This window comes from Hemitrygon akajei, chromosome 23 (genome assembly GCF_048418815.1).
Source record: "Hemitrygon akajei chromosome 23, sHemAka1.3, whole genome shotgun sequence".
Lineage (NCBI taxonomy): Eukaryota > Metazoa > Chordata > Chondrichthyes > Myliobatiformes > Dasyatidae > Hemitrygon > Hemitrygon akajei.
Genome location: NC_133146.1, coordinates 2,338,449 through 2,364,897, shown reverse-complemented (window position 1 = coordinate 2,364,897; position 26,449 = coordinate 2,338,449). Strand labels below are relative to the sequence as shown.

The 26,449-nt window shown below is 43.8% G+C and overlaps 1 protein-coding gene across 3 annotated transcripts in view; it reads left to right on the top strand.

Moving 5' to 3' along the window:
- The window catches only part of rbm20 (RNA binding motif protein 20), a 253,185-nt gene that overhangs the window by 91,249 nt on the left and 135,487 nt on the right, over positions 1-26,449 (top strand). The window contains exon 1 of one of the 3 annotated variants that reach the window (XM_073026847.1): positions 13,018-13,200. The exons of the other annotated variants lie outside the window; for them this stretch is intronic. The gene's annotated coding sequence lies outside the window, so the exon portion shown is untranslated. Of the gene's footprint in view, positions 1-13,017; positions 13,201-26,449 lie in introns of those variants that run through there. 3 annotated transcript variants of the gene reach the window in all.

The following is a 26,449-nucleotide window of genomic DNA, read 5'->3' as shown; positions in this document are numbered from 1 at the left end:
TGCTCTGACACATCTCTCTGCTTGGGTTTTCTGTTCATTTATCACAATCCGTTTTGCATTTGGGGGTTTAAGCATATGAAACTGGGTGCAAAGCTGTTTTTCCGTCAGTGCAGAGGCTGGAACTATTGTGATGGTGATGTGAGGTGTTTTGCGGTTTGTAACCAAGGAAGTGCTAAGATGCTGGTCGAGGGATCCACTTCCCGCTTGAGGGCTTGTTTCACTGTTTGTACAAATCGTTCAGCAAGGCCAATTTAATAAACTTTTCAGATAGGATTTTTGGGCCATTGTCATTTACAATCTGTTGAGGAGGTCCAAAATGGCTGAAAGTGGACCGTAGCTCCTCAGTGCATTTTCCACATGTACTGCTGTTCGTGATTGCAACTTTGGGCCAATTGCTGAGTGTGTCCTCCAATGACCAGGAACATGTGGCCTTCTACAGATCCTGCAAAATCTATGTGAATCCTCTGTCGTGGTTCTTCAGGTCACTGTTCCCATAGATGCAAAGAAGTAAGCTGAGGAACATTTCTCACTCACTGACAATGTGGGCATGTGTTGGCCTTTTTTTCAATGGTTGCTTCTAGTCCTGGCCCCCAGAAGTAGCTGTGTGAGATTTCTTTCATGAACACCACACCACAGTGTCCTGCACATAGCTCGTTGAGCACCTGCTTTCCTAATGGTGGAGAAATGACAACATGGTGGCCCCATAGTAGACATCCTGATTGGACTGAGAGCTCTTCCGTCGAGCCTGGTAAGGTCTCAGTTCTATGGCTGTTTCTCCAGACTTTTCATGTCCACCACTTTAGATAGACCGGGTTGTAGTGTTCTCACACAGGTGTAAAAAAAACTCTGAACTAAACACCAAGCATAAACCAGTCAATGAGGCGTGGTCCCAGTAAGATTAACCGTTTACTGTTCACTCTTCCACATTAATGTATGGTGAAAACTGTTGATAAAACAATACAAAATATATACAGTATTTGTTTCCTTCTTGGCATCACATTTGTATCATAAATACTTGCAAAAGTAAAACTACAACAACTATATTACATTAAAGTGCAACATACAGTCAGAATCTACCTACACCATCGACTGGCTTTAAATACATCAACACAAACTATCCGCAACTCTTTAAATAACAAAGAACATAAACTTTATCAACCGTCATTACTTTTAACAGAATCAGCGTTAACATTTTTACTTCAACATATCGATTATCTTATGAACTTACGGTGTTGCTTCTCTGATGTTTCTAGTGCGTAGAAAGAAAACTTTTCTCGCGCTGATCCTGCACACATAAGCCCCCCCCCCCCTTCCCGTTTCTCCAAACTGGTATTTTCCCACAAGACGTGGCGAAACCGAGTGTGACGTCATTGCATGCCGCGATATATCACAGACAACAAATTTACTTTAAACAACCTTAACTTTAACTAGAAAATGATTATAAACAAATTACTAAAGCGAAAATATAATAAACTAAACAAATGCCTTAAAGGCAACACACCGGGGTCAGTACGTATGTGCATCTGTACTTGTGCCACAGCTGTAAATGCTTCCTAGTTCTCTTTCCGGGATGGTTCTGGAACTGTAACAGCTGAGGGAAGTCTGGATAGTCCATCAGCAATCAAATGGTACTCAGACTTCCTGTACTTTATATCGTACTGATCTGCAGATAGTAACAGAGCCCAACGTTACATTTGACAGGGAAGGAATGCCTGCATGTGGGCCAAAAATTGACGTCAAGGAGCGATGATTTGTCAGTGGAGTAAATTGTGAACCAAAGAGGAATTGATAGAATTTCTTAACTCCAAAGACAATTGCAAGTGCTTCCTGCTCAATCCGGGCATCGTAGCTTTCTGCCTTGCTTAATGTCCTTATTGTGAAAGTGATTGGATGCTCTCCACCTGACGGCATGATGTGTGAGATAATTGCCCCCGCACCATAGGGTGATGTGTGAGATAATTGCCCCCACACCGTAGGGTGATATGTGAGATAATTGCCCCCACACTGTAGGGTGATGTATGAGATAATTGCCTCCACACCGTAGGCTGATGTGTGAGATAACTGCCCCCGCACTGTAAGGTGATGTGTCGCACACCAACTGCATTGGCGATGATAGCCTGAAATGTTTGAGTGATTGTGACAAAACAGTTTTGGCCTTTTTAAAAGCCTCTTCACAGTGATCTGCCCACTGCCAGTACAGTGATTTATTTAAAAGCTCATGAAATGGTTTTAGCATGCCAGCAAGGTTAGGTACCAACTTCATTAGGACGTTCTGTGAAGGTGGAGCCTCCACCATTGCCTTCACCTTTGTTGGTGCCTTGTGAAGCCCTGAGCTGTTGATCACATGGCCTAAATGTTGAACTGAAGGTTGAAAGACTTCACACTTGTCCTCCTGAACTACTAGCCCATACTCCCTGAGTTTCTGTGGTGTAGCATCCAAGTTTTGTAGGTGCTCATGCTCACTTTTCCCAGTAGTGAGTAAGTTTTCCAAGTAGCATCGCACTACTGCCAACCCACTCAGGATCTGGTCCATTGCTCGCTGAAGAAGTGCAGGACCTGAGGTGATGCTGAACAGAAGCCTTCAGGACCTGAACAGTCCCTTGCAAGTTTGGTTGACACAAGTCAGTCTTGCTAAATGTCTGTCCTCTGGCCAATCCTGGAAAAAGATCATCAATGAGGGGAAGAGGGTATGGTTCAGCGATAAGAACCGGGTTAATGGTCACCTTGAAATCTTTACAAAGCCAAGGGACCCCATCCCTCTTTAGGACAGGAACCACTACTGTTGCTCATTTACTTACACGCACTGGTTCCAATACCTGGCCCTGGACCAAGTCTTCCTAATTCAGCCTCTGCCTCTGGTTTGAAGGCTTATGAAACAGATCTTGTGTTTAGGCATTTGGGTGTATTGTTGGATTTAATATCCAGATTAAGTGATTCCTTTCATGCTACCCAGTTTGCCATTGAGTATGTCTGCATGTCTTTTCAATGCTTCTTTCAGACCAGAGCTCCTACTGATCAAGGACACTTTGTGCCAGCTGAGTTTGAGTTGCTCCAGCCACCTGCAGCCCAGAGCTCTGGATAACTACCTTTAACAAAGTACCGTGGAAGTTTCTTTCTCTGTTTGTTAATCGCTGTAACATGTACTACTCCCATCACTAAAACATTACCCGTGTAAGTCTTCAAAGAAACCTTGACTCTTCTGGGGGGAGATGCTGTCTCAGACACCAGTGATACTGTATCACCCGCGTCCACCTGCATCCTCGCTGTGACCCCATCCAACTGTGAGGTTACCCAATAGACGACTTCATGTCCCGAAACAGATAAAACACGCAAAACTTCTTCAACCACAGGGTAAGGGTCACTCAGTCTGTCCCGGTATGCACCAGCTTGTTCACATCTTTCTTTTTAATTTTCCAAAAGTTATTATTCTTTATTACCGTGTTTTTGCTTACAGTGTCTATTTACTTTTACAGACGTGTTCAGTATGTTTGTTTTTGCCACAGTTTTGGCAATCGAAATCCTTATACCAGCATTCTTTTGCCACAATGATAACACTGATTGCAAATAGATGTCTTATTCTTAAAGTCTGGAGAAACTTTATATGAATTTGGGAAAATATGTTTAATATCTGTGCTTCTTTAGTTGCCATCTCCATTGGCATACTAATCTCAACAGCCTCTGTAATTGATGTAATTGATGCTGATGGCTGCCTATGAAGAAAACTGCAATGGGTCGATGCTTAAAGACCATAAGACATATGGTAGGTCAGGTATTAGGCTATTTGGCCCATCAGGTATTAGCCATTTGATCATGGCTGTTTTATTCTGCCTTCTCCCCTAACCTTTGACACACTTACTAAGCATAAACCTATCAACCTCAGCTTTAAATGTACGTAATGTCTCTGCCACTTCAGCCATTTGTGGCAATGAGTTCCACAGATCCACCAGCTTCTGGCTAAAGAAATTATTTCCCATCGCTGTTCCAAAGGGTCATACTTCTACTTTGGGGCTGTGCCCTCTAGTACTAGACTCTCTCACTACAGAAAACATTCTTTCCACATTCACTCAATCTAGATCTTTGAATATTAAATAGGGTTCAATAAGATTCTTCCAAATCCCAGTAAGTACAGGCCCAGAGCCATCAAATGCTCCTCATCTGTTAACCCAAACACAAGAAAATCTGCAGATGCTGGAACTCCAAAGCAACACACACAAAATGCTGAAGGAACTCAGCAGGTCAGGCAGCATCAATGGAAAAGAGTGAACAGTTAATGTTTTGGGCTGAGACCCTTCATCAGAACTGGAGAAAAAAAATGTTAAGTCAGAGTAAGAAGGTGGAAGGAGGAGGAGGAAGAAACGCAAGGTAATAGGTGAAACCAGGAGAGAGAGAGGAGTAAAGTGAAGAACTGGGAAATCGCTTGGTGAAAGAAATAAAGGGCTGGAGAAGGGGTAATCTGATAAGAGAGAACAGAGGGCCATGGAAGAAAGGTGAGGGGGGAGGAGTACCAGAGGGAGGTGATGGGCAAGTAAGGAGATAAGGTGAGAGGGGGAAATGGGAATAGGAATGGTGAAGGTGGGGGTGGGGTGGTACCAGAGAATGGTGGCAGAGGAGAACTGGTTGGTTCTGGTGTCCAGAAAGAATCAGAGAGCTTTGAGGCCTCCCTGGTGGGGGATGGAGGTGCATAGGAACTGGACCTCCACTGAGAAAATGAGATAATCGGGGCCAGGGAACTTGAAATCATTGAAAATATCAAGAGCATCTGAATTGTCAAGGATGTAGGTAGGAAAGGACTGAGCCAGAGAGGATAAAACTGAGTGTAAGTATGCAGATCTAAGTTCAGTCGGGCACAAGCAGAAACAGGTTTGTGGATCTTGGGTAGGAGGTAGAAATGGGAATTGCTGGGTGAGGGATTTGTGAGGTTGGTGGCAGAGATCCCCAGAGTTAATAAGGTCAGTGATGGTGTGGGAGACAATGGCCTGGTGCTCCGTAGCGGGTTCCTGATTGAGGGGTAAGTAAGAGGAGCTGTCTTGACAGTTGTGGCTGGGCCTCAACAAGGTAGAGGTCAGTATACTAGACTAATACAGCACCCCCTTATCTGCGAGTTTGATGGTGAGGTTAGGATTAGTGTGGAGAGAGTGGAGAGCAGTGTGTTTGAAATAAGTGATGTTGAAACTGGAGACCAATATATTCTTCCTTAGATATGGGGCTCATAACCATTCACAACACTGTAATATAGTCTGACCAATGCTTTATAAGTATTACATCCTTGCTTTAATATTCTAGTCCTCATTAAAACAAGCACTGAACCACAATCTACTTATTTGATCAGTCCATTGCATTTAGGAGCTCCATCTGAAACCACAACAAGCAAGAACTGCTGTATATTAGCCCCTGACTTGCCCTGATCCATGAGTCTGACTAAAGGTGACCCAAACAATAGCATTTGGAGACTCCAGTGCAGATGAAGGCCTGTGCACTGCAAGTGAAATAGTTCCCCTGCTTGATCCTAAGACCGAACGTTCTCATGAAGACACAAGAGATGGCAGACGCTGGAATCCAAAAGAACGACTAGAACAGTGGAGGGTCATTTCAGGCAAACACGCAGCATCAGGACTTTGAGTGGAGAGGTGAAATCACCATTATAAAGCAGAAAGGACAAATAAGGACCAGAGGTAATTGGTGGATTGGGGTTGGAGGTTTTGTGAAGGATGACAGGAGCAGATCAAGACAGATATCGGAGTGAGAGGGGCAGAGTTGGGAGGCAGAGGCAGTTGGATGTTAGATGGAGGAAGAGGAACTCAGATGAAGCAGCTCAACCTTCTGAGTTCCTCCAGCAGATTGGCTGGAACTCTTGAATTCACTGACGGCAGTCAAGGACCATTACAACCGACCTTGTGGCTCAGCTGAGGTTGAGATTAGCCATTTCTTAATCACAGTTTAGCAGTCAATAGCATAGAACATAGAACAGTACAGCACATTACAGGCCCTTCGGCCCACAATGTTGTGCTGACCCTCAAACTCTGCCTCCCATATAACCCCCCAGCTTAAATTCCTCCATATACCTGTCTAGTAGTCTCTTAAATTTCACTAGTGTATCTGCCTCCACCACTGACTCAGGCAGTGCATTCCACACACCAACCACTCTCTGAGTGAAAAACCTTCCTCTAATATCCCCCTTGAACTTCCCTCCCCTTACCTTAAAGCCATGTCCTCTTGTACTGAGCAGTGGTGCCCTGGGGAAGAGGCGCTGGCTGTCCACTCTGTGTGTATACTCTGAAATCCGGTGAGAATGGGAATCAGTTTTATGCCTACTCCAGGATTGATAAATTGGCATGACACTGGTTAACTAAACTTCTCTTTGGAGAATGAGTACTCAGTGGGCTATTGGGAAGCTTCCATTTCTCACTGAAAGAAAGCAGTGTAACAGTGTTACGGTGGAAGATGTCCTTTTGAAGTGATGCCATTGTTGTGATGCCAGAGACTCACAGCTGCTTTACACATTGCAGCAGCTGTGGACAAGCATGGGATAATGAATAAATCATCTTAGCAGAATTCCTTAAGGTTGTCATAGCAGTGGAGGGCGGGTGGTTAGGAGGGATGAACTCCCACTACCTATTAAATGCTCTCTAAGGAGCATGTTTCTCAGATAGCTTCTGATAATCAAGACAGCTCCTGGCCTTCACATGTGGTTTAGCTACTAAGCCCGTGGAACCATTTCTACTGACTGGAGAAAGGGAAAAGATGGGTTACTGGCACCTTAAAACCAGTCGATATGCACCGATAGAGCTTGTCAGCTGTGGTTGGTAGCTCACCTTAAGAAGGAAAATTTTGATCTCAAATCTCTGCTGCCTAGCAGCTAGACCCACTCATGGGAAAGATTTTGGGAATAAACCTTGAGGAAAATCCCAGAGCTGAAGTCCCTTAGTCAGTACTATGTGGATTGAACATTGTGACTGACAACGCCCGTGACATCGCTGATGCCAGACTGTAGCAGTTTCTGCTATTCCTTTAGATTCATCAGCTGAATGGAGAAGGGCGGCCTTCTACTCTTTACATTGTACTGCTCTGGCTTGCCCATACAAGCCCCGACCAGTGTAGGCCTCATTAACCTCAGCAGTCATTTTCCTCATTGAATCATTTAGAAACCAGATTGAATTAGCATATTACTCACAATTAGGTTGAACATCTCTGACATATGTTGTGAAATTTGTCGTTTTCTAGCAGTACAGTGCAATACTGTAAGTACTAAAATTAATATAAGTAACAATAAGAAAAATACAAAATAAATAAATAGTGCAAAAAGAGAGCAAATTGTGGGATTGTGTTGATGGGTTGATGGACCATTTAGAAATCTGATGGTGGAGGGAAAGGAACATTGAGTGTGGGTCTTCTGGTTCCAGTACCTCTTTGCTGATGGTAGCAATGAGAAATTGCACATGCTGAATGGTGAAGGTCTTCATTGGTCACCTTCTCGAGCATCACCTGTTGAAGATGTCCTCAGTGCTCGGGAGGGATTGTGCTCATGATGGAACCGGCTGAGTTAACAATCCTCTGTAGTCTTATTCAATTCTGGGCATTGGAGCTCTCCATAGTACATCTGTAGAAATCTGCTGGAGTCTCTGATAACATACTAAATCTCTTCTAACTCCAAATGAAATATAGCCACTGGGATGCCTCCTTCCTGATTGTATAAATACTAGTGGGCCCAGGATAGATACTCTGAAATGTTGATGCCCAGTAACCTTAAGCTGCTCACCCTTTCCACTTCTGACCCCTCGATGAGGACTGAAATAATGCAGAAAATCACTATTAGATGCTACATGGAAATAGGAACTTTGGCCCATCTAGCTTGTGCTAGGCATCAACTGCCCACTTACACTAATCCTACGTCAATACAATTTCTAAAGTCACTTTGTGAAGTATCACGCTCCTGTTCAGCACACTGACAAAAATGCTCATAACGACATCTAAACAGTGGTAAATTTTCTCTAACATCCAATTTGTGATCCTCCAAAGGGAAGCTTTTTATAGGCACAAAGGCTATAAGATTTAACAAATATTTAATGAACAAATAAATTGGTTATTGTGCACAAGGAGATAGAAATTATTCTATAAATGTTTCTTGGAGTCACTTAATTCATTTCTAGTGATTTAGTCAGGATAACTCTTAAGTGCTGAATTAGACATCGATTTAGAAATGTGTCATTTTGTGATCAATCTGTACCAGCCTGCACTCCTACAGATACCAAAGCAAATTTTGGAATGAACGGAAAACAATTATCTTTTACAATGTTACTAAGTTGTTCCCTTCAAGTGAGTCTCATTGTTCAGCAATCTACAATTATTTTTAACCAAGAAAATGACAGGCAATTCGATCAGAAAGCCAGTAGAATTTTCAGCTCAGTTTGTTGCCCAGGTATCTGACTGCACCCAGATGTCTACTTACAGCTTGTTCTTTGTAGGATACTGGTTGAAGGATCAATATTGACTGGGGAGAACTTTCTGTTGCTGTTTGTAAAAAAAAAATAATTGCAGGGTCTTGTATTCCTGTCCGAGAGGGCATATGGAAAATAAATCCTCATTAGAAAGCTGGCACCTCATATGGAGAAGATTTCACTCAGTGTTCCACTAGGAATGACATGTTCAATCCCTTCCTCATCTCATGGAAACAAATTACATCCTGATGGGAAACAAAAGGTGGAAAATAGTTGTAGACCAGTCCAAGATTTATGGAATGATTAGTGCCAAGGACATCTGGTTGAACATTTTAATATATGAAGGACTGCTGTCTGTATAACAGATTCATTGACTAAATAAGGGGAGGTTGCAGTCCAAGGTAGTGCTACACTATGTACAGGGCACTAACAGATGTACAGTACTAAATCTTCCTGTAGCACATGCCCACTGTGAATGTAGCACAGTGATTGGAGCTCCGAAAATAAAATTACAAAGGTGCCAAAAAGTAGCACTGAAACCAGAGAGGGGATTGCTGTTATAACACTTTATGTGCAGCACTAAGTCCTGCCAGTACAAGGAAGGGCAACTATCCATGATACCTATTGTAAAGAATAATAGCCAATCATTAATTCATCTTTATTAGGGATAACATGTATTACTTTGTAACAATGAGAGATACCATTATATCAGAGATATTATTTTCCATGGATTTTCAATGTTTACATTACTGAGGGCTCTAATTGACAAAAGGCATGAGGTTAAATAAAGATTACCAGATTAGGTCTACATTATTCATTATATCCATGATGGCAAATAGCTAAGGAGAATTAATTTGAACTGAGGTTCCAATATCTCATTTAAAGGTCTCGCTGAGGTGACTGATCCACCTTATTGCTGTTTGATTGTCTTTATTGCTCTTTATAATTTATATTCTCAGTATCTTTCATTTGCACAACTTGATTTCTTTTGCACATTTGTTTGTCAGTTTTTAAAAATATAGTATTTCTTTATTTTCCTGTAGATACCTGCAGAAATCTTTCAGTACTGACATGAAATTAAAGAAATACACATACATATATGATATTTAATTTTACTTTGACTTTCATTTATATACATATTTTCCCTCTCTGGATCCCTGCTGACTCTCCTTGCTCTTAACGTGGTTTTACATTACACAAGTGTCTGTACATCAGTGGTATTTCCTCGGCTTTCTCCGCCATTGTCTATCCAAGCTTGGATATACTCAGATGGATTTATTCGTAGTGATTCAGCTGTAGCCAAAGAATTGACAGTAACACTTCTTCCTGCTTGTCATCATTATCTCTTTGGTCCCCTGTTACTCATCCACATGCTGCTCCCAATGACTGCATTAGAAACCACATCTGGTTTCCAGCTATATTCTCAAAGTTCAACGTTAAAAATTAATTGCTATCGAAGTACATATACATTACCATTTATGTACTACCCTGAGATTCATTTTCTTGTACAGATTTACAGCAATAAAATAACTACAAAAGAATTTACAAAAAAATTCATAAACCAAGTCTGACAAACAAGCAATGTCTAAGAGAATTCAAACTGCGCAAGTAAAAAGTCTGGGTCTGGGTCTGAGGCCTCTGTCGGTCAGAGTTGACCATGGATATTGCATTCTAGCTGTCTAGGTATGCAAGCCTGGGCAGTATGATATGGAGAGCAAGCCACTACCCATGTAGCAAGCTCCTCCTGTCAATACATCTGATTAGCCAAAAGGAACGGCAGAGACTGATACAGTTTGGTCCCAGCAGTGTCACAGGAGCTGCCAGTCAGCGTTGAACATAGGACTGCCTTAGGGACTCCAGCTCTGGATCTTTTCCTCAGGTTTTACCCCCGAAGCCTTCCCCTTCAGGGGCAGTTGAGGTTTGAGATCTGAGTTTTCTTTCTCTTAGGTGAGCTGCCAACCATGGCTGATGAACCCCATCTACTGGTTTTAAGGCACCAGTAACCTGCCTTGGTCCTGTCAGTAGAAAAGGATCCACTGGGTTTAGTAGCTAAGCCACTCGTGAAGGCCAGGAGCTGGACTTGGTTGTCAGAGGCTGTTTGAGATGCATGTTATTCGGAGCATTTAATAGGTTAGTGGGAGCTTATCCCCATTACCAACCCCAGCTATAACAACCTTAATACTGAGAAAATGGATTGTAGGGTCCTTGAAAGTGAGTCTGTTGGTTGTGGAATCAGTTCAGCATTGAGGTGAGTGAAATAATCCACTCTGGTTATAGGGTAACAACTGTTCCTGATAGTGTGGAACTGGAGGCTAATGGTAGAAATGGGAAAAGAGCATGGTCGTGTAGGTCTGTGATGATGGATGCTGATTTCTTGTGGCAGTGCTCCATGTAAATGTTCTCAGTAGTGGGAAGGGCTTTGACTGTGATGGTCTGGGTCATGTCCACCACGTTCTGTTATATTTTCTGTTCCTGGGCATTGGTATTTCCATATCAGGCTGTGATGCAACCAGTAAGGATATCTCCACTGTACCAATGACAATCTTATCACCACTCTCTGGGGAATTCAGAGGACAGTGATATTCAAAACATATTGATATTACAAAAGGGGAAGTGTTGCCGATGTTCAGTGTGTAGAAATAAGTATATTCCCAGGGCCTGAGCAGATATCATGGATCCTAGCAGAGACTCTTGTACCTTCCTTACTCATGGGTGAGGCACTGGAAGATTAGAAGTTGGCTAATGTTTTTTCTTTCTTTATAAAGGATTGCAACAAAGAGCCAGAGGACTGCAGGCTGGTGAGCCAAGCATTAGTCATCACATCATCATGATGTGCCATATTGTGAGATGTGGGTGATCATGGTCTTGACCATGATTATTTGTGGAAAGTTTTTTACAGAATTGGTTTGCCATTGCCTTCTTCTGGGCAGTGTCTTTTCAAAATGGGTGACCCCAGCCAGTATCGATACTCTTCAGAGATTGCCTGCCTGGCATGAGTGGTTGCATAACCAGGACTTGTGACATACCACATCCACCACCTGGTTCCATGACTTCATGTGACCCTGACTGGAGGATTAAGCAGGTGTACACCTTGGCCAAGGGTGAGGGAAAGAGCACCTTACACCTCCTTTGTTAGAGATATATCTCCACTCCTAACATCAGTGTTGGGAAGATTACTGGAGGTGAATGGCCCTACTCCTAAACTTGATGCCCTGGCTATTGAAGACCACCGTGCAACAATTCTTCTTCACCAACCCATCTACTTGTGCATCTGTCTACACTGGTGTTCCCAGGTCTCTCTTAGCCACAACACTCATCTGTGTCCTGCCGTTCACAGTACCCTGGTCTGACTGTCCAAAATGCATCATCTCACACTGATCTAAGTAGAAATCCTTTAGCCATTCTTCAGCCCATGTCCCTAAGTAACTGTAACCTGCTTCACAACCCAGAGGAGTACAAACTTCTAACCGGGCCATGTGCAGATTAGTGCAATGCAATAACATAGAGGAAAGGGAAATGCTAAAGTGACAATAACTGAAGGAATAGAGTTAAGGATGTGAGGATGTGGCACCTCCTCAGGGAAGGGGATGTGAAAGAACTGATTGGTTCAGAAGTATGATCGCAGTGGGGAAGGAGCGGTTCTTGAGTTTGGTCATCCAGGCTTTCAAGCTCCTGTATCTCCTCCCAGAATGGAAAAGGGAGAATCTGGACCTGATCCAACATACCATGAAGATGTAGCCATGGATTTCTGTCTCATCCAAGACATGTTTCACTTTAGTGTGAGAACAGTCACAAGCCATTCAATGCCCCATCAACAATACTGATATCAAATTGCAGCCGATGTTCTTCAGTTCCTGTCTGTCACTCACCCCAGGTAGCTGTACCAAAATACATGAATACTTTTTCCAATAATTGAGGAAGTATCCATGTGCTCCTGGATACTCAATGGATGCGTGGGCAAGCAAGTCAAAGCAGAGATTATTGTCATTTGTACAAGTGGATGCAGGTGCAATTAAAAACTCACTTGCAGCAGCATCAAAACACATAGTATTAGAGAAAAAGCGTCGACAAGAAAAATATAAATTAAAATTATTATACAAGAATGAACACAATTAGAACTAAAAAAAAATCCACTATGCCGCAAATGTGGCTATACTGAGTCAGTGATTAGGTCGGTACAAATTGGTTCAAAAACCCAGTCGGGGAAGACAAGTTGCTGTTCTTCAAGCTGGTGGTGCTGACTTCATGCTCTGCACCAACTACCCAAGGTAGTTGCCAGAAGCGGGTGGGGTCTTTGATGTTGGACGTTGGCTCCTTGAGACAGTGCAATTAGGGACGGGAAGCAACTCTGAGATCTGGCTGAAGTGAGATTACTGGTCTTGTGGCATGGCTCTGACCTCGCATCACGAGAACGCTGAGAACAGACGGCGAAAGCATTCAGCTGGCACTTAAATGACATTTAAGTGCCGACTGTGTAATGCAACAAGCATTACTTCAGATTCCTGAAGACATGTGATCGGTTTTAAAGCGTGCCCCCACCTCTCCCGTTTCCTGTCCCCCCGCACCGATCTGTGGTGTATTCCGCAAATGCAAATGCTACTGTGTGAGCCGAGAAGCTTCAGGATTTATTGCTGCGAATCCTAAATTGAGTTAGGTTGCGGGTGGGGCATGAGATTGGATTTGGGCGCTCTGCAACATTCGGGATGGATTTAAACGTTGAACCGCGTCCCCAAAAGTGATTTCAAGCCCGTTACACAACAAAACGGTAAGATTGCCTGCCCTTCTTCAATAAAAGTGTGCGACTTTTAAGCGAAAGGCACTTTGATTGCTGAGCTGATGTCGGATTGTCATTGCCGTACGAACGGAAGTAGTGAATCCAGTGGGTCGATTCGCAGGTGACGGTCCAGTTAAATCTGACAAAGTGTTTAAACCCGACAAAGTGCACTTTTGTTCCCGGTACGGCGATTTTCGACTCAGTGCCGCGTTTTTTAGAACTTCATTTATTGCTACATTATAGTACAAATAGGCAGGCTGAAGGGCGAAAACATCAACAGCCTTCCATTAAAAATAACTGATTCTGTTTTGTATGAATTTTCACCTCAAATTCATTACTTCGAAGGAAATGTACCCTTGGTAACTCCGCGCGGCGTAGGTGCCGATCTTTATTTATCAAATGGTGTATGAGGAGAAGAGTTCGAAATGATAGTCACCAAATATAAGGAGTCTTATTACACGTTCAAAATGAGTTTGCACCCGGTCAGGTACTTTTAAAGTTTGGTCATTATTAGGACAGAGGAGCGGAAAAGATTCTATATTTATATAGCAACTTTTCATAGTTAGGGAAACGGGCAGACAATCAAGTCAGAGGAATTTGCCATAAATAGCAACGTGATAACAACCAGATGATTTTCTTTTTGTGGGGGAGAGTTCAAACTGGTCGTGGTTCCTAACCGTCCTTTAGGAATGGTGCCAGCATCTTCATTTGTCAGTAGAAAGGTGCCTCTCTACTCTCTGTTCCTATCTTCATTGGAAGATCTTAGTATAAACGCAAGAAACGAGGTTTTGCAGATGCTGGAAATCTTGAGCGAAGCGCACAAAATGCTGGGGGAACTCAGTAGGTCAGGCAGCATCTATGGTAGGGAAATCTATGGGACCAACGTAAACACAGGGAGTGGCTTTTGCACATTAATTTTCAGTCCCAAAACGCTGTAGAGCCAATACCATCCTTCAACGATGTAACCTCGAACTGGCCACACCGTGGAGTGTTGGGCCCCAGATCTAAGAACAGGCTGATTACAGACGGTCTGGAGGAATTTTACGAGAATGATCCCGGGGTTGAAGGGGTTAACGTATGAGGAGCGTTGAGCGTTGCCTATACTCGCTGTAATTTAGAAGGGCAAGAGGAATCTCATTGAAACCTACCGAATACTGAAAGACCTGGACAGAATGGATATTCCTAGTGGTGGAAGAGTCTAGGATCAGAGGGCATGACAAAACCTCTGTCCCTTCGGAAACATAGAAAACCTGCAGCACAAAACAGGGCCTTCGACCCACAAAGCTGTGCCAAACATGTCCCTACCTTAAAAATGACTAGACTTCCCCATAGCCCTCTATCTTTCTAAGCTCCATGTACCTATCCAAAAGTCTCTTAAAAGACCCTATTGTATCCGCTTCCACCACCGTTGCCGGCAGCCCGTTCTACGCATTCACCACTCTGAGTAAAAAAAACTTACCCCTGATATCTCCTCTGTACCTACTCCCCAGCACTTTAAACCTGTGTCCTCTGTGGCCTCTCATATCTTATACACCTCTATCAGGTCACCTCTCATCCTCTGTCATTCCAAGGAGAAAAGGCCAAGTTCACTCAACCTGTTCTCATAAGGCATGCTCCCCAATCCAGGCAACATCCTTGTAAATCTCCTTTGCACCCTTTCTATGGTTTCCATATCCTTCCTGTCCATTACCTCTCAGCTCCTAAATTCAATTCCATGATTGATGAAGGCCAATACAGTGTATGCCTTCCTAACTAAAGAGTCAACTTGCACAGCTGCTCTGAGCGTCCTATGGACTCGGACCCCAAGATCCCTCTGATCCTCCACACTGCCAAGAGTCTTATCATTAATACTATATTCTGCCATCATATTTGACCTACCAAAATGAACCACTTCACACTTATCTGGGTTGAACTCCATCTGCCACTTCTCAGCCCAGTTTTGCATCCTGTCAATGTCCTGCTGTAACCTCTGACAGCCCTCCACACTATCCACAACACCTCCAACTTTTGTGTCATCAGTGAACTTATTAACCCATCCCTCCACTTCCTCATCTGGGTCATTTATAAAAATCATGAAGAGTAAGGGTCCCAGAACAGATCCCGGAGGCACTCCACTGGTGACTGACCTCCATGCAGAATTTGACCTGTCTACAACCACCCTTTGCCTTCTGTGGGCAAGCCAGTTCTCAATCCACAAGGCAATGTCCCCTTGGATCCCATGCTTCCTTACCTTCTCAATAAGCCTTGCATGGGGTACCTTGTCAAATGCCTTGCTGAAATCCATATACACTACATCTACTGCTCTTCCTTCATCTTTGTGTTTAATCACATCCTCAAAACAGAGATATCCTTATACAACAGAGACATTCCTTTAGCCAGTGGTTTGTGAACCTGTGGAATTCATTGCCACAGATGGCTGTGGAGGCCAAATCATTGGGTATAATTAAAACAAAGGCTGATAGGGTTCTTAAGTAGTAAGGATGTCCAAGGTTACGAGATGACCCCAGGAAAATGGTGTTGAGATGGCCATGATTAGCCATGATTGAATGTCATGAATGTTGGAGAAGACTCGATGGTTCCAATGGTCCAGTTCTGCTCTTGTGTCTTACAGTTTTGTTGTCATACCTCCAAAGCATGCTCACTCTTTTAATCAACATAGCAAAATATGGTTGCTTAGTGTTCACATGGGATCCATTCTACACTGACTGCAGATCAGGTCCTGGACTCATTCACACAACTCCCTCCATCTATGTTTTGAGGTTTTACTGGGTTTTCAATCTGCAACCTTCTGACCAGGACATGAGCCACATCTGATATGAACTGCTGAAAACAATTAGCTGTGTGAAGCCTTTCCTCCATGTGGAAGTCCAGGGAAAGGATTTTTCATTTTAAAATATTTAAAGAGTAGACATGTGTCTTTGGTCAACACACGGGAGGGAAGTTTAGGGGAGACATCAGGGGTAAGTTTTTTTTTATAAACACAGAGGGTTGTAAGTGCCTGGAATGACTTGCCAGGGATGGTGTTGGAGGCTAAAACATTAGGGGTATTTAAGAGCCTCTTGGACAGGCACATGGGTGAAAGAAAAATAGAGGGTTATGGGGTAATGTGGGTTTAGTACTTTTTTTAAAGGATTATATGGGTCAGCGCAACATGGAGGGCTGAAGGGCCTGTACTGTGCTGTACTGTTCTACGGTTCTAAGAGCATCTCTATAGAGGGAAATGGACAGTCGACATTTCAGATTGATATGTTTCATCAGGATAGATGTCTTTCACCACCCACAGAAAGAAGCTCCCCTTCCAAAGCTTAATTCCATAATCTAAGATGGGATTCAGTTTCAGAAGTACGCTACCATATGTGCATTCCCTACATATGCTATTGGACAGACATAGTCCTCAAATGATTTCCAACAACTGGTGCCTGGTCTTTGAGTGTTTGCAGCATTTTCCATCTTGTTTCAGATTTTTTTGTCATAAGGCAGACCCAAATGCAAGACACAGACACTGAAGTACTAGGAACAGGACTGGACTAGAGTTAAGGATGGGGCAGGACACAGACTAGGAGCTGGGACTTTGGCTAGGAAAGCAGGACCAGGACGAGGAACTGGGAACTAGGAGCCTGGACTTGGACTCAGAGCCAGAGACTGGACAAGGACCCAGAACCTGGGTCTTGACTCGGGCTCAGACCCTGGAAGTAGGCGTGGACATGACATAGCTACAGGACTAGACATGGCTTGGATTCCTCGAGGCTTGGCTATAGGACTAGACATGGAACTCCTGCAGAGGATGAGGCACATGGACAGGACAAGAACCCAAAGCCTTGACTCGATCTCGGGACACTGAACATGGAGCCTTGACCTCGAGAGAGGCAGGAACACAGGGACATGGAACACAGAGCCAGGACCCCTCCTTAGGAACAGGACATAGGGCCAGGACTTGTACACAGAACACTGAGACAGTACCCAACACCAGGTAGCAGCAAACAGCCAGACCTACCTAGCAAAGGCATGGACACAGAGACAGTTCCAAACAACAATAGACAGTTCCTTATCTAGAAACAACAAGACTCTATCTTGCTCCGGCAGTAGAACTTGACAGCAATACAGACAAAGACACAGGCAAGGCTTTCAGGAGGAAGGTGAAGGAAACAGTCCAGCAAATGAAGTTGAATCCAGGAGCTATTTATGTAGCCAGCCCAAAGTGAAAATCAGGTGCCTCATTTAGAGCACCCAACAGAACAAGGGAAAACCGGAAAACCTGGAATAAGGAGCGATGGACCAGACTGTGAACTGGAATGCAGAATTCACGGACCGGACCATGACATTTTCAATATCTGCATAAAACCTCCCAGAATACTGTACCTGTCTGTAAAACAATTTTCGTCTTAGGTAGCCTCTCAGGATTGAGGGTGATTTGTTTTCACTACATTTCTAAGGAGTGAAAGATGTCTATACATCAATTAGTGCTGAGTGACGATCACCAGCTACAGTGTGGTCTTATTAGACAGAAGAGGTCCAAGATGATTGGGCATAAAGTATATACGCACACACACACACATATAGACAGACAGACACACACACACACAAACACACACACACACACATATAGACAGACAGACACACACACACACACACACACACACACACATATAGACAGACACACACACACACACACACCGACACACACATATAGACAGACAGACACACACACACACATAGACACACACACACACACACAGACAGACACACACATGCACACACACACAAGACACAGACACACACAGACAGACAGACACACAGACACACACAAACAGACAGACAGACAAACACACACACACACACACGCAGACAAACACAAACACAGGCAGACACAGACATACAGACATAGACACACACATATCACACACACACACAGACACACACACACACACACACACAAGGTTCTGCAGTTGCAGGAAATCTTGAACAATACACACAATGGAGGAACTCAGCATGAGAGACAGCATCTATGGAGGGGAATAGATAGTCAACGTTTGAGGTCAAGACTCTTTCTTTTGCCTTGAAGATAGATGAAGATGTTATAAATGATAACTAAATCTGAATCTGAATCTAAAATAAAGAAAACAACCCAGAAAATGCTGGAACCCTCAGCAGGTCAGGCTGCATCTATGGACAGAGAAACAAAGTTAATATCTCAGGTCAAACTCCCTTCATCCTTTGGCTTCCTTCTTTGCAGCTACCTCCCTACTTGTCTTCCTTCTTTCGAACTCTGTTCCTCATTGGTTGTGAGCAACAATCAAGCCTTATCATTTTGGCTGGTGTTTGTCAGTCACTGGTGAAGTAATATGTCAAGTACAAAGAAATGTCTTGGATTGGTGCATGGGCTGTCTACAGTGTATTTGAATATTAACTTTGATTTATTTGTGGCATTCTGTTCCCTCCCAAACCTGACTCCTGTCATCTTGGGGCATGACAGAGTGTGTGAAAAATCTCGACAACGTAAACATTGCTGATCTGATTGAGTCCACTTGCATTATCACATGAATGGTTGAAGAGCCAGTGACCAATGGCCACTATGACTCAAACACGTGGAAGAAAACCTTCACATAATGCCTTTTGTTACTGGCCTACCAAATGGAAGTGATGTTGATGTAATATTGGTGGCAAAACTACCAACATGGTAGCTATTGTGTCAGTACTCCAGCATTTATCAACGTCATTTCTCCATTCTTCATCAATAAAAGTTATAGTGGCACAGTCAAAGTCAATGTCATCAAGTGATGCTGCCTGACTTACCTGTGTGTGGTCGATAAAGAGTGAAATGCATTTATTACTGTTCCTGGGTCGTATCACATTTACTGGGCATCTCCAGCCATGAGTCCTGCTTGCTCAGCACCTTCTGTTATTCCCTCTACATTGTTCCTTTGGGAGAAGTGGCAATGGAAAAATCCACTTCATCTCAGGAGCCACCGTCATCAGTCACTTAGTCAGCAATAATGTTTTGACAGTGCAGTGCTGGGCTAATATGACACTGAGGTGTGTCACCTGCTCAGTTTTTATCAGTTGGGTTCCACCCTTCCATCTTATCCAATGAGATACTGACCATACCGATTCACTAATTAACGTCTCCCATCAGATGTTCTTGACTTTATACCACTTACAAAGATCCCCGAATCTCTGATTGACCCAGTTCCCAATCTAGAGCTCTCCATCTCCGTTTCACTCCACACCCACTTGGCCACTTTGCTGATTTCTCCCACGCAGTCACAGGGAGAACGTACAGACTCCTGACAGACAGCGGCAGGAATTGAAACCGTGTTGCTGCCACTGTACTGCCAACCACTATGCTAGTGTGACTTCCCACCAGGCTCTCAAGACTGATCGAACCCAAGACCCTGACCTTGTCTTCTGCACCACCATCTTCCCAGTCACAAGCCTGCCTGTCTGGTTCCCACTCTGATGCTGGCTGATGCATTTTTATCCCCATAATTCTGCTAAATCCCTTGGAAACACGCTAGGCTTTGGGTAGAATCTGTAGGACCTGATATTGTAGCTTTTTAGATATATGTCTGTTACACATTATCTTGCTTTTTATTTTTTCATCTTGTTCTGGACCAATGCTTGGTGTAATGAACTGATCTGTAGGGCCAGTATGCAGGGCAAACTCTTTACTGTATCTTGGTAGGTATGACAGTAATGAGCCAATTCCAATTCATATCCACAGAGTTTTAGAGTCTCAGAATCACTCAGCTCAGAAACAGGCTATTCGGTCCATCTAATTGTTCTGCCTAGTTTGTTTGTAAAGCTTTTACTGAGATCCTGTACTACCAAGCTGTCTTATTCTCTCCTGACATTTCTAAATGCCATTTATTTATTTTTAATGATGATTTTGTGTACAGTATACTGTTGGAGCACCAGGATAGCACAATCACTATTACAGCTCAGGATGGTTCAGAGTTCAAATTGTGAATGGATTTCCTCCATGTGTTCCAGTTTCCTCACATAAGCCAAAGACTGTCACAAACACGAGAAAATCCACAGACGCTGGAAATCCGATTAATACACACAAGATGCTGGAGGAACTCAGCAGGTCTGCCAGCATTTATGGAAAAGGGTAAACTGTTGGTTTCAGGCTGAGACAATTCTTCAGGACTGGAAACTCCAAAAGAGGAGATGGCAGAGTAAGAAGGTTGGGGGGGGGGGGGAGCCTGTGATTAGGCTGGGATTAAAATCGGTGGGTTGCTGAGTGGTGTGGCTTTGCCGTCCAGAGGAGCCTGCCTGTTCCACGCTGTGCCTCGAAGTAAATAAATTGTAAATTATAGTAAACTTTTTATGTATTGCACTGTATTGCTGCTGCAAAGTAACAATTTCATGATATATTGTATGTCAATGATTAAAACAAAACTGATTCTGCATCAGAATTCCAGTTTTGGACTTGGAAACACTGCCCCTTCCCGTCTCATTACCAGAACTGACTATTCCCTTGAGAGCTCTGAGCCTGAAAACGACCTTGCAGAGTAAGCACTTGCCTGTACATTTTCGTATTGTTTAGCTCATCACTTTTTTGTCGTGAATACACTGTGTACATCTCCAGTATTACATATGATCCCGAGTAGTAATCCAGCACCAGCTCAAGTGTTGGACCAGATGGTAGCATTTGCCTGTGTATGTACCTTTCAGACTCCTTTTCTCTGCAGTCTGCGGGGCATTGCCTTTCTCAAGTTTCCAGGCTGACTCCTCCCTCTCTATAACTTGAGCATTTTGTGCTTTGCATTTGCCTGTTCATCGGGTTCCTGGGTTGTTTCTCTTTTCCTTCTTTTCTGTGTCTTCACGTCTCTCTAAAACGTAATGCTCTTTCATTAAGCGTGGGGGGTAGGGGTAGGACTAAAAACTGGGAGAAATATTCAAAGTTAAAAGTAGAAGGAGGGTCTGGATAAAGTCCAATCAAGAGAATGGTACAAGTCCATCACTCTCTGCCGGAAGGATTTTAGAGGCAAAATGCCTCATCTCTTTAAGTAGTACTTGGATGTGCACAGTGTTCAGAACAACTGTTAGAAGGGAGGATTTAGTCTCACAGAGGTGTTGTGACTGGCACAAACTAAATGGGCCAAATGGCCTCTCCTCAGATGTAGGGTCTTGCTCTGAAACGTCAACTGTTGATTTTCCTCCACATATCACACAATGTAAGACCATAAGACCATAAGACATAGGAGTAGAATTAGGCCATTTGGCCCATCGAGTCAGGTCCATCAATCAATCATGGCTGATCCTTTTCTTCCCCTCATCAGCCCCACTCCCCATAACCTTTGATACCATGTCCATTCAAGAACCTTTCAAGCTCTGCCTTAACTACACCCAACGACCTGACCTTCACAGCTGCCCGTGGTAGTAAATTCTGCAAATTCACCACCCTCTGGCTGAAGAAATTTCTCTGCATCTCTGTTTTAAATGGACACCACTCTATCCTGACCTCTTGACCTAGACCCCCCCCCCCCCACCATGGGAAACATCCTTTCCACATCTACTCTTTCTAGGCCTTTCAACATCCAAAAGGTTGCAATGAGGACCCCCCCCCCCCCCATCCTTCCAAATTCCAATGAATACAGACCTAGAGCCATCAAATGTTCCTTGTATGATAACTCTTTCATTTGTGGAATCATCCTTGTGAACCTCCTCTGAACTCTCTCCAATGTCAGCAGATCCTGCTCTGATATTCCAGATCTCTTGAAATGAATGCTAACATTGCATTTGCCTTCCTCACCACCGATTCTACCTGCAAGTTAACCTTTTGGGTGTTCTCCCAAGTGCTGGAGGAACTCAGCAGGCCAGGCTGAGTTGATGTTTAAAGAGTAAATAGTTGATGTTTCAGGCCAAGACTCTTCTTCAGGACTGGGGAAAAAAGATGAGAAGACAGAGCAATAAGGTGGGGGGAGAAGTACAAGGAGGCAGGTGATAGGTGAAACTGGGAGGGTGAATGGGTGAAGTAAAGAACTGGGAAGATGATCGGTGAAAGAGATAAAGGACTGGAGTAGGGGGAATCTGATAGGAGAGGGTAGAAGACCAAGGAAGAAAGGGAAGGGAGAGGAGCACCAGAGGGAGATGATGGGTAGCTGAGGAGATAAGGTGAGAGAGGGAAACAGAAGTTGCACTTGGAGTTTAAAGAGCATCAGAAAGGTTTGAAGTAAAGATGGAGAGGTATTTCGGAGAGAATGATAAAGTACAGGGGCTTAGAAAATAAAACCACAGACACCAGTGATGGAGCAATTAAATCCAGGATTGGAAAGACATCAGAAGAAAAGAAAACTACCAAAGGTGAGGCTTCCATCTAAGTTCAAACCAGGGTTTTCAATGACAATTTATCTTGTTTTATCTTAATTAAAACTTGATTTATTTGTGTAAAATTGTCTGAACCTTGTCATTCACACATCTGGGAGTGCCAGTCAGGGTCACTTATCAATATGGACTTTGGGATTCATCTGTTGTCGGCCCCCAACCAACACGTACACCACTCTCCCCTCCTACCCCTCCTCACAGACCCCAACCTGCTCTTGTGACTACACCCCTCCCTCACCTGAAACCATCACGGTGGGCTTCACAGCTGAACAGGTGAGAAGACAGCTGAAATGTCTCCACCCAAGCAAGACTGCAGGCCCGGATGGTGTCAGCTCCAGGGTGCTCAAAGCCTGTGCCCCCCCAGCTATGTGGAGTACTTCACCATGTCTTCAACCTGAGCCTGAGTCACCAGAGGGTTCCTGTGCTGTGGAAGACGTCCTGCCTCGTTCCTGTACCGAAGACGCCACACTCCAGTGGCTCCAATGACTACAGACCGGTGGCATTGACCTCCCACATCATGAAGACTCTGGAGAGGCTTGTTCTAGAGCAGTTCTGGCCTATGGTTAGGCCACACTTAGACCCCCTCCAGTTCGCCTATCAGCCCCGACTAGGAGTTGAGGATGCCATCATCTACCTGCTGAACCGTGCCTATGCCCACCTGGACAAGCCGGCGAGCACTGTGAGGGTCATGTTTTTTGACTTCTCCAGTGCGTTCAACACCATTCGCCCTGCTCTGCTGGGTGAGAAGCTGACAGTGATGCAGGTGGATGCTTCCCTGGTGTCATGGATTATTGATTACCTGACTGGCAGACCACAGTACGTGCGCTTGCAACACTGTGTGTCAGACAGAGTGGTCAGCAGCACTGGGGCTCCACAGAAGTCTGTCCTGTCTGCCTTTCTCTTCACCAACTACACCTCGGACTTCAACTACAACACAAAGTCTTGCCATCTTCAGAAGTTTTCTGATGACTCTGCCATAGTTGGATGCATCAGCAAGGGAGATGAGGCTGAGTACAGGGTGACTGTGGGAAACTTTGTCACATGGTGTGAGCAGAATCATCTGCAGCTTAATGTGAAAAAGACTAAGGAGCTGGTGGTGAACCTGAGGAGGGCTAAGGCACCGGTGACCCAGGGGTCACCAAGGGGTCAGTGTGGACATGGTGGAGGATTACAAATACCTGGGGATATGAATGGACAATAAACTGGACTGGTCAAAGAACACTGAGGCTGTCTACAAGAAGGGTCAGAGCCGTCTCTATTTCCTGAGGAGACTGAGGTCCTTTAACATCTGCCGGATGATGCTGAGGATGTTCTACGAGGCTGTGGTGGCCAGTGCTATCATGTTTGCTGTTGTGTGCTGGGGCAGCAGGCTGAGGGTAGCAGACACCAACAGAATCAACAAACTCATTCGTAAGGCCAGTAATGTTGTGAGGGTGGAACTGGACTCTCTGACGGTGGTGTCTGAAAAGAGGATGCTGTCCAAGTTGCATGCCATCTTGGATAATGACTCCCATCCACTCCATAATGTACTGGTTAGGCACAGGAGTACATTCAGCCAGAGACTCATTCCACCGAGATGTAACACTGAGCGTCATAGGAAGTCATTCCTACCTGTGGCCATCAAACTTGGAGTGTCAGACACCCTGAGCCAATAGGCTGGTCCTGGACTTATTTCCACTCGGCACGATTAACTTATTATTATTTAATTATTTATGGTTTTATATTGCTATATTTCTTCACTATTCTTGGTTGGTGCGGCTGTAACGAAACCCAATTTCCCTCGGGATCAATAAAGTATGTCTGTCTGTCTGGGACCTGATGAAAAGTGAAAATTAATTTATTCATGTGCTATCTTGAGAGGCTGGATAAACTCCGGAGTGGTGGAGGCTGAGGCAGATCTGACAGGGGTTTATAAGATTATGAGAGGCATAGGTAGGGTAGACAGGGAGTATCTGTTTCCCAGGGTTGACACGTCTAATATCAGAGGGCATGTACTGAAAGTGAGAGGGGGTAGGTTAAAGAGGAGGTGAGGGGTAAGGTTTTACTCAGAGAGTTGTGATGCCTGGAATGTGCTGCCTGGTATGGTGGTAGAGACAAATACATTCGAGGCTTTTAAGAGACATTTGGATAAGCTCACAGATGTAAGGAAGATGGAGGGATCTGGACATTGTGTAGGTAGGAGGGATTAGTGTTTGCGTGTTTTGCTTTTCAGCAGGTTCAACACAACGTTGTGGGCCAAAAGGCCTGTTCCTGTGCTGTCCTCTTCTATGTTCTAACAAGTGGAAACAGGATCAAGAGCATTTGTGAAGAGCACTTATCTGTTTTCATCTTTAATTGCTGCTGTTTCACATATATATGTAATTACTTTTTCATTATAATAGTGCCTGGAACTATTATAATAAAATGTATAAATACTTTAATATTATTATAAAATATATAATACATAAAGTAACTGTCATACATAAACATGCAGCTCACCCTTTATGAAACTCTGTCAATATTCAGCCATGCTGCTCAGGAACTTATGCTACTATTACTTTGTGAATGCCTGTGCTGGGTTGTAACTCTATGTGTGACTATACATACTGTGCTTTACACCTTGGCCCAGAGGAACTATTTTTCATTTTGCTGTATAAATGTAAATTATAGAATACAATAGACTTGATCTTCAGGATGGTTTAATGTCATTCCCAGTACACAAGTGTAAAGGAAATTGAAATCATCTGGATCCGATGCAACACAAAAAAACAATAAAATAAAGAAAACAATAATAAAAAACCACAATAAATATACCTGTAAATACATACATAGATAGCTTATATATGATTGATTGCATGTCCATATACAGGAGTGTCTGTATATAAGGTGACTCTGACAGGAAATGATAAAGTCGTGCTGGTCGGGGGTGTGGAGGGGAGGGTTAGTGGGTGGAGCTGTTGATCAGCCTTACTGCTTGGGGAAGTAACATTTTTTTGAGCCTGGTGGTCCTGGCATTGATGCTATGTAGCCTCCTCCCTGATGGGAGTCGGATAAGCAGTCTATGAGCAGGGTGGGTGGGATCCTTCATGATCTTGCTGGCCTTTTTCCGACACCTTTCTGTAGCTGATATAGGTCCTCGATGGTAGGTAGGCTGCGCTGGGCCGTTTTGATGACCTGTCATACAGCCTTCCTGTTCACTGCAGTGCAGCCTGAACAAGTGTTAGACACAAACCCCAACACTTACGCAAGGTGGGGAGATCATCAGAAAGCCTGACCACATGTGGAACGTAAAGGACCAAATAATATTAATTAGAGTTACTTTATGGATTTGTTTCCAGTAAGGGTACATTGAGAGCTTCACTACAATAGTTCCTAAGAGATGAAGTAATAATAATTTCACCAGGAATGCTGGAGTTCCCTGCAGTGAAAGAAAGAAAGTCAATCCTGTTACTCTTCTGGTAATTAACTAACAATGGAACACATCACATCAGTCTTCAATCTCTGAAATTAGAAGGTGTTTTTAAATCTGATTTTTGGCTACCTATGTAGGTGGTAAGTGGGGCCAGAATCAGTTTTTCTACAATAGTTCCCAGCCCCACCCCGTGTAACATCCTTCCTTCTTAGAATGTCAGTACTCTTTCTTTGTAGCATGGAGACAGTGCTTGCAGCCTTGGTGGGACAAGGTTTACATTGCTTGAATGATGTGTCATTCAGATGGAATGATCACAGGCAAACTCTAATGGGTCAGAATCATATTAGCAGGGGTACAGTAGCTTAGTGGTTCAGTGACTGGACCAGTAGCCAGAAACTTGGGCAATTGATGAAAAGATATGAGTCCAAATTTTGGAGCAGGGGCTCCCAAACTAGTTGAGAAGCCCTATCTTGGGGCGGGGGGAATATAATTCAAGCAATAAAGTAAAGCTGAAATGAA